Source organism: Hemibagrus wyckioides, linkage group LG09 (assembly GCF_019097595.1).
Source record: "Hemibagrus wyckioides isolate EC202008001 linkage group LG09, SWU_Hwy_1.0, whole genome shotgun sequence".
NCBI classification, from domain to species: domain Eukaryota; kingdom Metazoa; phylum Chordata; class Actinopteri; order Siluriformes; family Bagridae; genus Hemibagrus; species Hemibagrus wyckioides.
The window spans coordinates 1424967-1433240 of NC_080718.1; the positions used below are offsets into that span (position 1 = coordinate 1424967).

Below are 8274 nucleotides of genomic sequence, written 5' to 3' on the forward strand. Positions count from 1 at the left end.
CTCGTGCGGCTGGGTGCAGCACCCAGGATTGGCCTCTAGTGGCGATTTATGGCAATTCCAGATGAGTTACACCCGAGGAAACAGCAGTTTAAACAAATTCGCTTTAAGATCAACAGACTGTCTCAAAAGACTTAAAAGAGGTCTCAGCTGCAGGGTCACCAGTTTGCAGTCTGTCCAGAGTCCCCGTGCGTGTACACCTGGTGTTCTCCGGTTTCCTCTCACCACCAAAAGACACGCCAGTAGGTGGATCGGCTGAAACAAATTGCTATTGGGTATGAGCGAGTGCGTGAATGTGTTTGCACAGTGCCCTGTGATGAGCTGGCGAGCCATGCAGGGTGTACTGCTCACCGATCAGGTCTAGACAAGAACAGGTATCTCTGTCCTATGGAAAAGCTTTGACGTGCAGCGATGCACACAAATGTTCACATCTGACCGTTTTGGCCCATCGCTTTTGAGGTGCCTGGTGGACAGAGTGAAACCCTGCGCATTAGGTCCTCTCTGTATTTACTTAGTTTAAGTCAACGCACCGGCGAGGGCGGCCACGCGTAGAAACCTGAGATTGCAAACGGGATTGTAAAGTTTGTCGGTGAAGAAGGGTCCAACATCGACAAGCACGTTTATAGGCCCCAGTAAATCTGGCCTAGCGCCCCTGAAACCGCTGCGCTACGTGTCTCATAACAGACAAAATCGCCAGGGGTCCCGTTTGCCAGGTCACTGCCAAAAGGCAGCTCTGAGCCCTCCCTTCGATAGCTCAGCTGGTAGAGCGGAGGACTGTAGGTGCTTACAAATGGACATCCTTAGGTCGCTGGTTCAAATCCGGCTCGAAGGACGGCTTTTACCAGCCTCTGGGAAACGCGCCGTTTCAGTGCATCGGCTTCTTGCGGCCGCTAGCTCTGGCCGGGCGCGAAAAGGAGCTCGTTTCCCTGACCGGGAATCGAACCCGGGCCGCGGCGGTGAGAGCGCCGAATCCTAGCCACTAGACCACCAGGGAGACTTGGACAGGCCTGTGGGCCTCGTGCGGCTGGGCGCAGCACCCAGGATTGGCCTCTAGTGCCGATTTACGCCAATTCCGGATGAGTTACACCTGAGGAAACAGCAGTTTAAACAAATTCACTTTAAGATCAACAGAATGTCTGCACAGACTGTCTCAAAAGACTTAAAAGAGGTCCCACCTCTCAGCTGCAGGGTCACAAGTTTGCAGTCTGTCCGGAGTCCCCGTGTGTGTACACCCGGTGTTCTCCGGTTTCGTCTCACCTCCAAAAGACATGCCAGTAGGTGGATCAGCTGAAACAAATTGCTATTAGGTATGAGCGAGTGCGTGAATGTGTTTGCACAGTGATGAGCTGGCGAGCCATACGGGGTGTACTGCTCACCGATCAGGTCTAGACAAGAACAGGTATTTCTGTCCTATGGAAAAGCTTTGACATGCAGCGAAGCACACAAACGTTCACATCTGAAGGTTTTGGCCCATCGCTTTTGAGGCGCCTGGTGGACAGCGTGAAACCCTGTGCATTAGATAGATAGATAGATAGATAGATAGATAGATAGATAGATAGATAGATAGATAGACAGACAGATTCAACTTCATTGTCATTGCAGAGTGCAGGTACATAGCAATGAAATGCTGTTTAGCATCTACCAGAAGTGCAAATAGTAGAAATTCTGCCAATGAACAGGTGCAGATAAATATGTAAATATGTACATCGATAAATAAGGCTATGTCAGAGTGTGCATAGAGAAGTATGTGCAAGTAATATTTACAGTAGATAAAGTGACAGGTGTAATTATAATTGTGCTAAAAATGTGTGCATTATGTAAAATGTATGTACAACAGTAACAGATAATATACATATATTATATAGTATGTATAAATATAGTATATGTAAATGTATATAAATAGATAGACAAATAGATAATACTAGGTGTAATCTATGAAATGGACAATATGTACAATAATTATATTACACACTGAGAAAAAATTATATTATAACAGAATGTACAACAGAATGTTTAACAGTGAAAAATATTATATTAACAGAATGTACAGAGTGGAGCAGAACTGTAAAGTGGTAAGTGTAGAAAGACATGAGTGTCCTAGCGGTGTAGTGTAGAGTTCAGTAGATTTATGGCTGAAGGAAAAAAACTGGCCCTAAACCTACTGGTTCTGGTGAGGATGGACCTGTATCTCCTCCTGGATGGAAGGTTGAACAGTTTGTGACTCGGGTGGGAGGAGTCTTTGATTATTTTGTGTGTTCTGCGCAGACATCTACTGTGGTGAAGAGACCCAATGGCAGGTAGTTGGGTGCCGATGATGCGTTGGGCGGTTTTCACAACCCTTTGCAGAGATTTCTTTTCACACATCGTGGAGCTGCCATGCCACACTGTGATGCAGCTCGTCAAGATGCTCTCAATGATGCAGGGGTAAAAGTTGGTCAGGATCTTGGGGGATAGGTGAACTTTCTTCAGTCTCCTTAGGAAGTAAAGACCCTATTGTGCCTTCCGAAACAGAGTTGAGGTGTTCAGATGCCAGGACAGATCCTCAGAGATGTGGACACCCAGGAACTTAAAGCTGGAGACACGCTCTACTTCAGACCCATTGATGTAAATAGGGGAGTGTCTGCTGCTGTTAGATATCCGGGAGGTCTGGAGAAAGTGCAGGCCACTCCATTTGAGGTACCCCAGCCTCCAGCAGCTGTTCCCTAATGATGCGACCTCGATGAGCTGTAGGATTGTCGTCCATGATGAAGAAATTAGGCCTGTATTGTTCATGCAGGGGCACAATGACTGGATTAATGATGTTATTCAGGTAGTATTGGCTTGTCACTGTACCATTCACAAGATGTAGGGAGGTTCTGTATTGAGTAGACACACCTGCCCAGACTGTAACACCACCACAGCAGTGGCTGATGCATAGCGCTCTCCTTGACGTCTCCAACATCGTTGGCAGCCATCATTTCTGCTCAACGTGAATTGACTTTCATCAGAGAACAGCACTGAGGTCCACTGGTCCCTTGTCCAGCGTAAATGCTCCCTGGCCCGACGCCTGTGCCTGGTGGTGTGGTCAGGTACCCTTGCAGGTCGTCTAGCATGCAGACCACATTGATGTAAACGGTTTCAAATGGTCTGACATGACACTTGGGTGCCTCTTACCTCCCTTAAATGTGCCTGGAGTTGAGTGGCATTCATCATCCGGTTCCGCAGGGCACTGTTCACAATGAAGCGGTCATCAACGTGGGATGTGGACAAAGGACGTCCACTTCTATGCCTTTCTGTGATTCTTCCAGTCTCTCTGTATCTCTGTTGCAACCTGCTGATGACACTCTGTGACACTCTAAGCTCAGTGGCCACTTCCCTCTGAGAACATCCTGTTTGAAGCCTCGCAATGGCGAGGTACTGTTGGTCAATTGTTAGGTGTCGTCTTGGTCTCATGATGTCAAAATGTAAACAGCATGATGAAGAGGACTGTTTAAATACCAATTCTAATTGAACCAGAAAATGTATTGGTCAATTCATGGATCAAACACCAGTTGTGAATTTTGCCGTTAAGCACCTTGTTAGAAAACAGCAAGTTATGCAAAAAGTACTGAAACACTGAACAGTTGGACATGTGCATTCAAAAGTGTAGAGAAGGTCAAATTAAGTTCACCTGTAAAGGTTATAGTGCATTTTAGGTGCATCCTGAAATTTCACCCGAAAGCCGAATATCCTTAACTTTTTTTTAAATTTATATTATTAAATCTATATTTAATAATATAAATATTGATAGTTTTTCGTTTATAGATTTCTATACTTTGTTAGTATTTTATAATAATTTATCACTTATGTATATTGTTATGGTGTGTGTCTTGGGCTGTATTATTCTTATCTTTGAAAAAAAAAAGACAATATTTCTAACAGTAGGTCGTACTGAGAAGCCATATTTTGCAGATAATTAAATAATCGAAGTCAACTAACTACACAGGACTTAGAACTTGACTCATTTTGACAGCAGGACTGTTTCTGTAGACTAACAGTTGCCATTTCAAAACAGAATGCAATATTTAATCCTTGTCTGAGGTGGGATTCGAGCCGGGTCGCTGTGGATGGGAGGGGGACTTGAATTTTTACTGATTTGTTTGTAAAAAAGCACATTTTTAAATAAAAATGTACAAAACAGGCGTATATAAATCACACGTGGCATTCTGTCTCTCTTTTGTTTTCTTCCTTTCTTTCTTTTCTTCTCTTTTTTCTCTTTTTCTCTCTTTCCCCTTCTTCCCCATTTTTTTCCTTTCTTCCCCACCCGAAACAGACTATTGTTCCCCAGCTTCAAGCTACTAATGCTACAATTAGTCTGTTTCTTCACAAATTAACTAGCTAACTAACTCACTAAGGTTTAAGCATTAGAAAGAAAGGAGAGGAAAACTTACAAGGTCTCTCTCTCTTTCTCTCTCTCTCTCTCGCTCTCTTTCTCTCTACCTATCTACTAATTAATAAACTTGGCCATTTTAATGTTGTAGATTTAACAGAAAATATTAATTGTAATTGAACTTACATGAAACTCATTTATTGCAGAACCTGTGGATTTGCAGGGAGAATCATCAGATACTCCCTCAGTCCTCCAGGTAGGTGTCAGTAAAATATTTCAACTACATTTGAAACGTGTAGGCTGCTTTTGTCTAAGGGTGTGTGTGTGTGTGTGTGTGCGCGTTAAGGTTGTTGAGCCAATCCTGCCGCTGCTGCCCACAGAAACTCACTCCACATCTTCAGCTGTTGTTCTGGTAACCAAACCTGTCATTTATTTACTAAATCTGATCGCTCGGTTTTACAAGTGACAGAATGTTTGAAAGTGTTAGTGTGAAACTGCTATGATAAAAAGCACTAATGATCTTCATGTTCTACTTTTCACAGCCCCTCAGTGCTGGTGAGCTGAACAGCACCTGCTGTAATGTTGACTACAACACTGCAGACTCCTCCATCTCCCAGTCTGGGGTATTGTACAGTGCTGTAGCTGAGATACAAACACACACACATCCTTCTTTACAAGTTCTAATGTTTAGTTTTGTTTCTTTATTTCTAGCAAGTGGACCTTAGGAGAGACATCCTCAGGTTTATAAGGAGTCCAGAGAGTCGTCTCTGCTGGCATGAAACTGCACACTGCTGGACGCTCGAGGTAATCACAGTATTTCTTACTCTCATGAAGAGGTTCCACTTTAACGATTATTAAAAGAGAACTTAAATGAAATGCGGTTGTAGATCTTGAGTTTCATCTAATTGTCGTTTGCAGGGATTCCCTTACCATAACAACTGTGAGGACAGTTTCCCTGGCATTCAGGTAAGGGGTTCAGGTAAGGGGCAGTTACTAATTGTGTTTGTGTGTTTTAAGGTCGTTGAGCCAAACCTTCAGCTGCTGCCAAAAGAACATGACCAGGAATCTTCACCCATCCTTCTGGTAACCAAACCTTTCATTTATTTACTAAAGCTGATCACTGGATTTCACAGGGTTGTTTTGATTGTAAAGAAAGCGAGAGAATGTTACTTGTGTTATTATAAAATCGCTGTGATAGGAAGCAGTTATGTTCATCATGCTCTTCATTTCACAGAGGCTCGATGCTGGTGAGCTGATCAGCGCCTGGCAAAATATCCAGTTCCTCTCTGCACGCACCTTTACCTTCCTGTCTGGGGTATTCTACAGTGCTACAGCTGAGATACAAGCACACACATCCTTCTTTACAAGTTCTAATGTTTAGTTTGGTTTCTCTATTTCTAGGCAGTGGACGTTAAGGGATACTTCCTCGGGATGATAAGGGGTCCTGAGAGTCGTTTTTGCTGGTTTAAAACCACCAAGACGCGCTACTTCGACCAGCTGGTAATCACCATCTTTGTTACTCTGATGAAGAGAATTGATATTAATGATTATTAGATGAACACTTTTGTGAAGTAGATCTTGAGTTTCAGCTAATTGTCATTTGCAGGGATTCCCTTATCGGACCATCATCGAGGACCAGTTCACTGCCATACAGGTGCGGGATTATCTTTTGTGGCATCACAAAACTTTTGTTAGTTGCAGTGACTAATTGTGTTCACTTCAAATTGTTCTCTTAAGGCTGAATATGGGAAGGTTACAGAGCTCATTTCAATTTCATGAAGTCTGTATTGTAGATAGTAACTCTTGAAATTTTGTAAACATATGGGTCTAGAATGTTAATTTTTCTTTCTTTTTTTAAAATTTAACAGCGAACCTTGGTGTCCTGCACGTTCCTGCATGTGGCTAAAGATGGTCAGGTGAACATCTCCACCTGGGAGCAGGAGCAGGTTGACTCTCCCCACAGTGATTCAGAGGAACAGTACAACTCTGAGGTAATTCTGTGTTTCAGACCGGATGTGTATCTACATATGCTGCTATTCCCCTGAATGGGAGGCTGTAACATTTACTGTGTGAGTTTTAATGATTTATTGCTAATGTGTCTTTCAGGAGAGTGAGGAGAGCCTTAGCCAGGAGGAGATGGAGGTGCCCTTTACTTGGTACGATTATCTTCATAGTTTAATGGTATGAAGGTGTAATGTATGTTTAATACACTAAGCATGTAAATCTTTTGTTTCTTAGGGACCATCTTACAGAGAGAGGGGTAACTGATATGTGATCCATGAGGCGTTTGCTGTGAGTAAAACCTTTGTTTAGCTGCTGTTTTTACTCAGGTAAAGTCCACTCTGCTTTAATTTTCTATTGTGTGCTGTCTTATATTCAGATTCATCTTACCTGCATCGACAATCAGAACTTCTTGTTCGTTATGGGGAAGAAGATTGTGATGCGTCTGTCAGCAGTTAACAACCAGGTGACTTCAGAATGATGATAGACTGTTTCCTTGTGCAACATACTTTCAGTTACTGGGCTTGAAAATGATGCAGTTGTTAAATAAATGTGGTAATGAGTAATTAAGGAATAATAATTAAAATAACAAGCATCAAAAGCTAATTTTATAACAATCACAGCCTTAGAATAACCCTAGGGCTCTGGGATATGAAGTAGTTGGACATTTGATCCATGTAATACATCATCTGTGTATCTTTAGTAAAGTACTGGACATGCTGAGGCTTACATACTGCTTCATTTTAGGGTTTAAAATGAGTTTCCACGTTGAAAACTATAGCCAAAGTGATTATTTTGTTTGTTTGTTTTAACAGGATGCAGGTCGTGTACAGCTGGCCTACGAGGCTCTGATTCATTTCCTGAAGACTCCTTCTTATCAGGACTCGATTGCAGCAGAGCTCTCCAGGTCCTATGTAAGCTTATAAATGCTTGCGTAACATGACTAATGTTTAAATCTAAAAGATTTTGATGTGATTGAAAACAGGACTCCATTATGTAAAGCTAATTTCTTTTTGGAACTTTTCTTTTCTGTGCAGGTCCACCACTACAACTTCGTGGACATCTTTTTCGAGCTGCTTCTATTCGGCTACTTCACAAACAGCTCAATACCTGAGACAGTAAGAGTCTTATCAGGAGATTTAAAAGCCATGCTTGAATGTAGTTTCAGAACCTGGTTTATTTCATCTCATTTTATTTTTCCATATTGTTAACCCTGATATGACATGGTATTAATGGAGCTTGTTGTCTTTCTTTCCTAAAGCTTAAGGGAGGATTCTTGGAGCGCATGTTTGCACTCATCAGCATGTGGGAGGTAGACATGTGGAAGCCTGCAGCAAGGACCTACTTTAAAGTGCTTATTGTAAGTGTCTAATATCTTCTGATGCTGTGATTCTCAGTATTGTATCCTAAACTCAGTGACACTGTGTTGGATTATGATAGTGATGATGTAATTTGTCTATAGGACCAGCTTACAGATCTTGCTGAAATGCTGTTTACTCAGCCCCCGGAGTTCTACCAAGACCCAGCAGCCTTATCCAGCAAACTGAGACCTTTCCTCAGACAATGTGTCCAGAAGATGATGGACATTTTGTGGAAGCTCTGAGCAATGTCCTTCCTTCTCCCCAATTCCTCTTTTCTTCCTCTGTTCCATTTCTTTTCCCTCACTTCTTTTCTATACATTGTTCAAGCTCCCCACACGTAAGTAGAAATTAATTTTATTCTTATTTTTGATTAACTTAATATTAAAGTATTTTCTTTTCTTTCCTACAGGTCTGTACAGTAAACCCAGCACCCAAGGAGTAGTTTTAATATCCCTCATCCCTCATAGAGTGTCCCTTATCAATCTATCCCTCTACCCCTGTCTTTTTAGATAACAGTAAATAGTAATTAGTATAAATAGTAGCTGCAAATAATATTGTTGTAAATAA

The 8274-nt window shown here is 42.1% G+C and overlaps 2 non-coding genes across 2 annotated transcripts; one reads left to right on the top strand and one right to left on the bottom strand.

Moving 5' to 3' along the window:
• The first annotated feature begins 740 nt into the window (after positions 1-740).
• On the top strand, positions 741-829 carry trnay-gua (transfer RNA tyrosine (anticodon GUA)). The gene is given in 2 exon segments: positions 741-777; positions 794-829. It is a non-coding gene; the product is annotated as a tRNA-Tyr (tRNA).
• Positions 830-919: 90 nt separating this feature from the next.
• Positions 920-991, bottom strand: trnae-cuc (transfer RNA glutamic acid (anticodon CUC)). The gene has a single exon. It is a non-coding gene; the product is annotated as a tRNA-Glu (tRNA).
• Between the last annotated feature and the right edge of the window lie 7283 nt (positions 992-8274).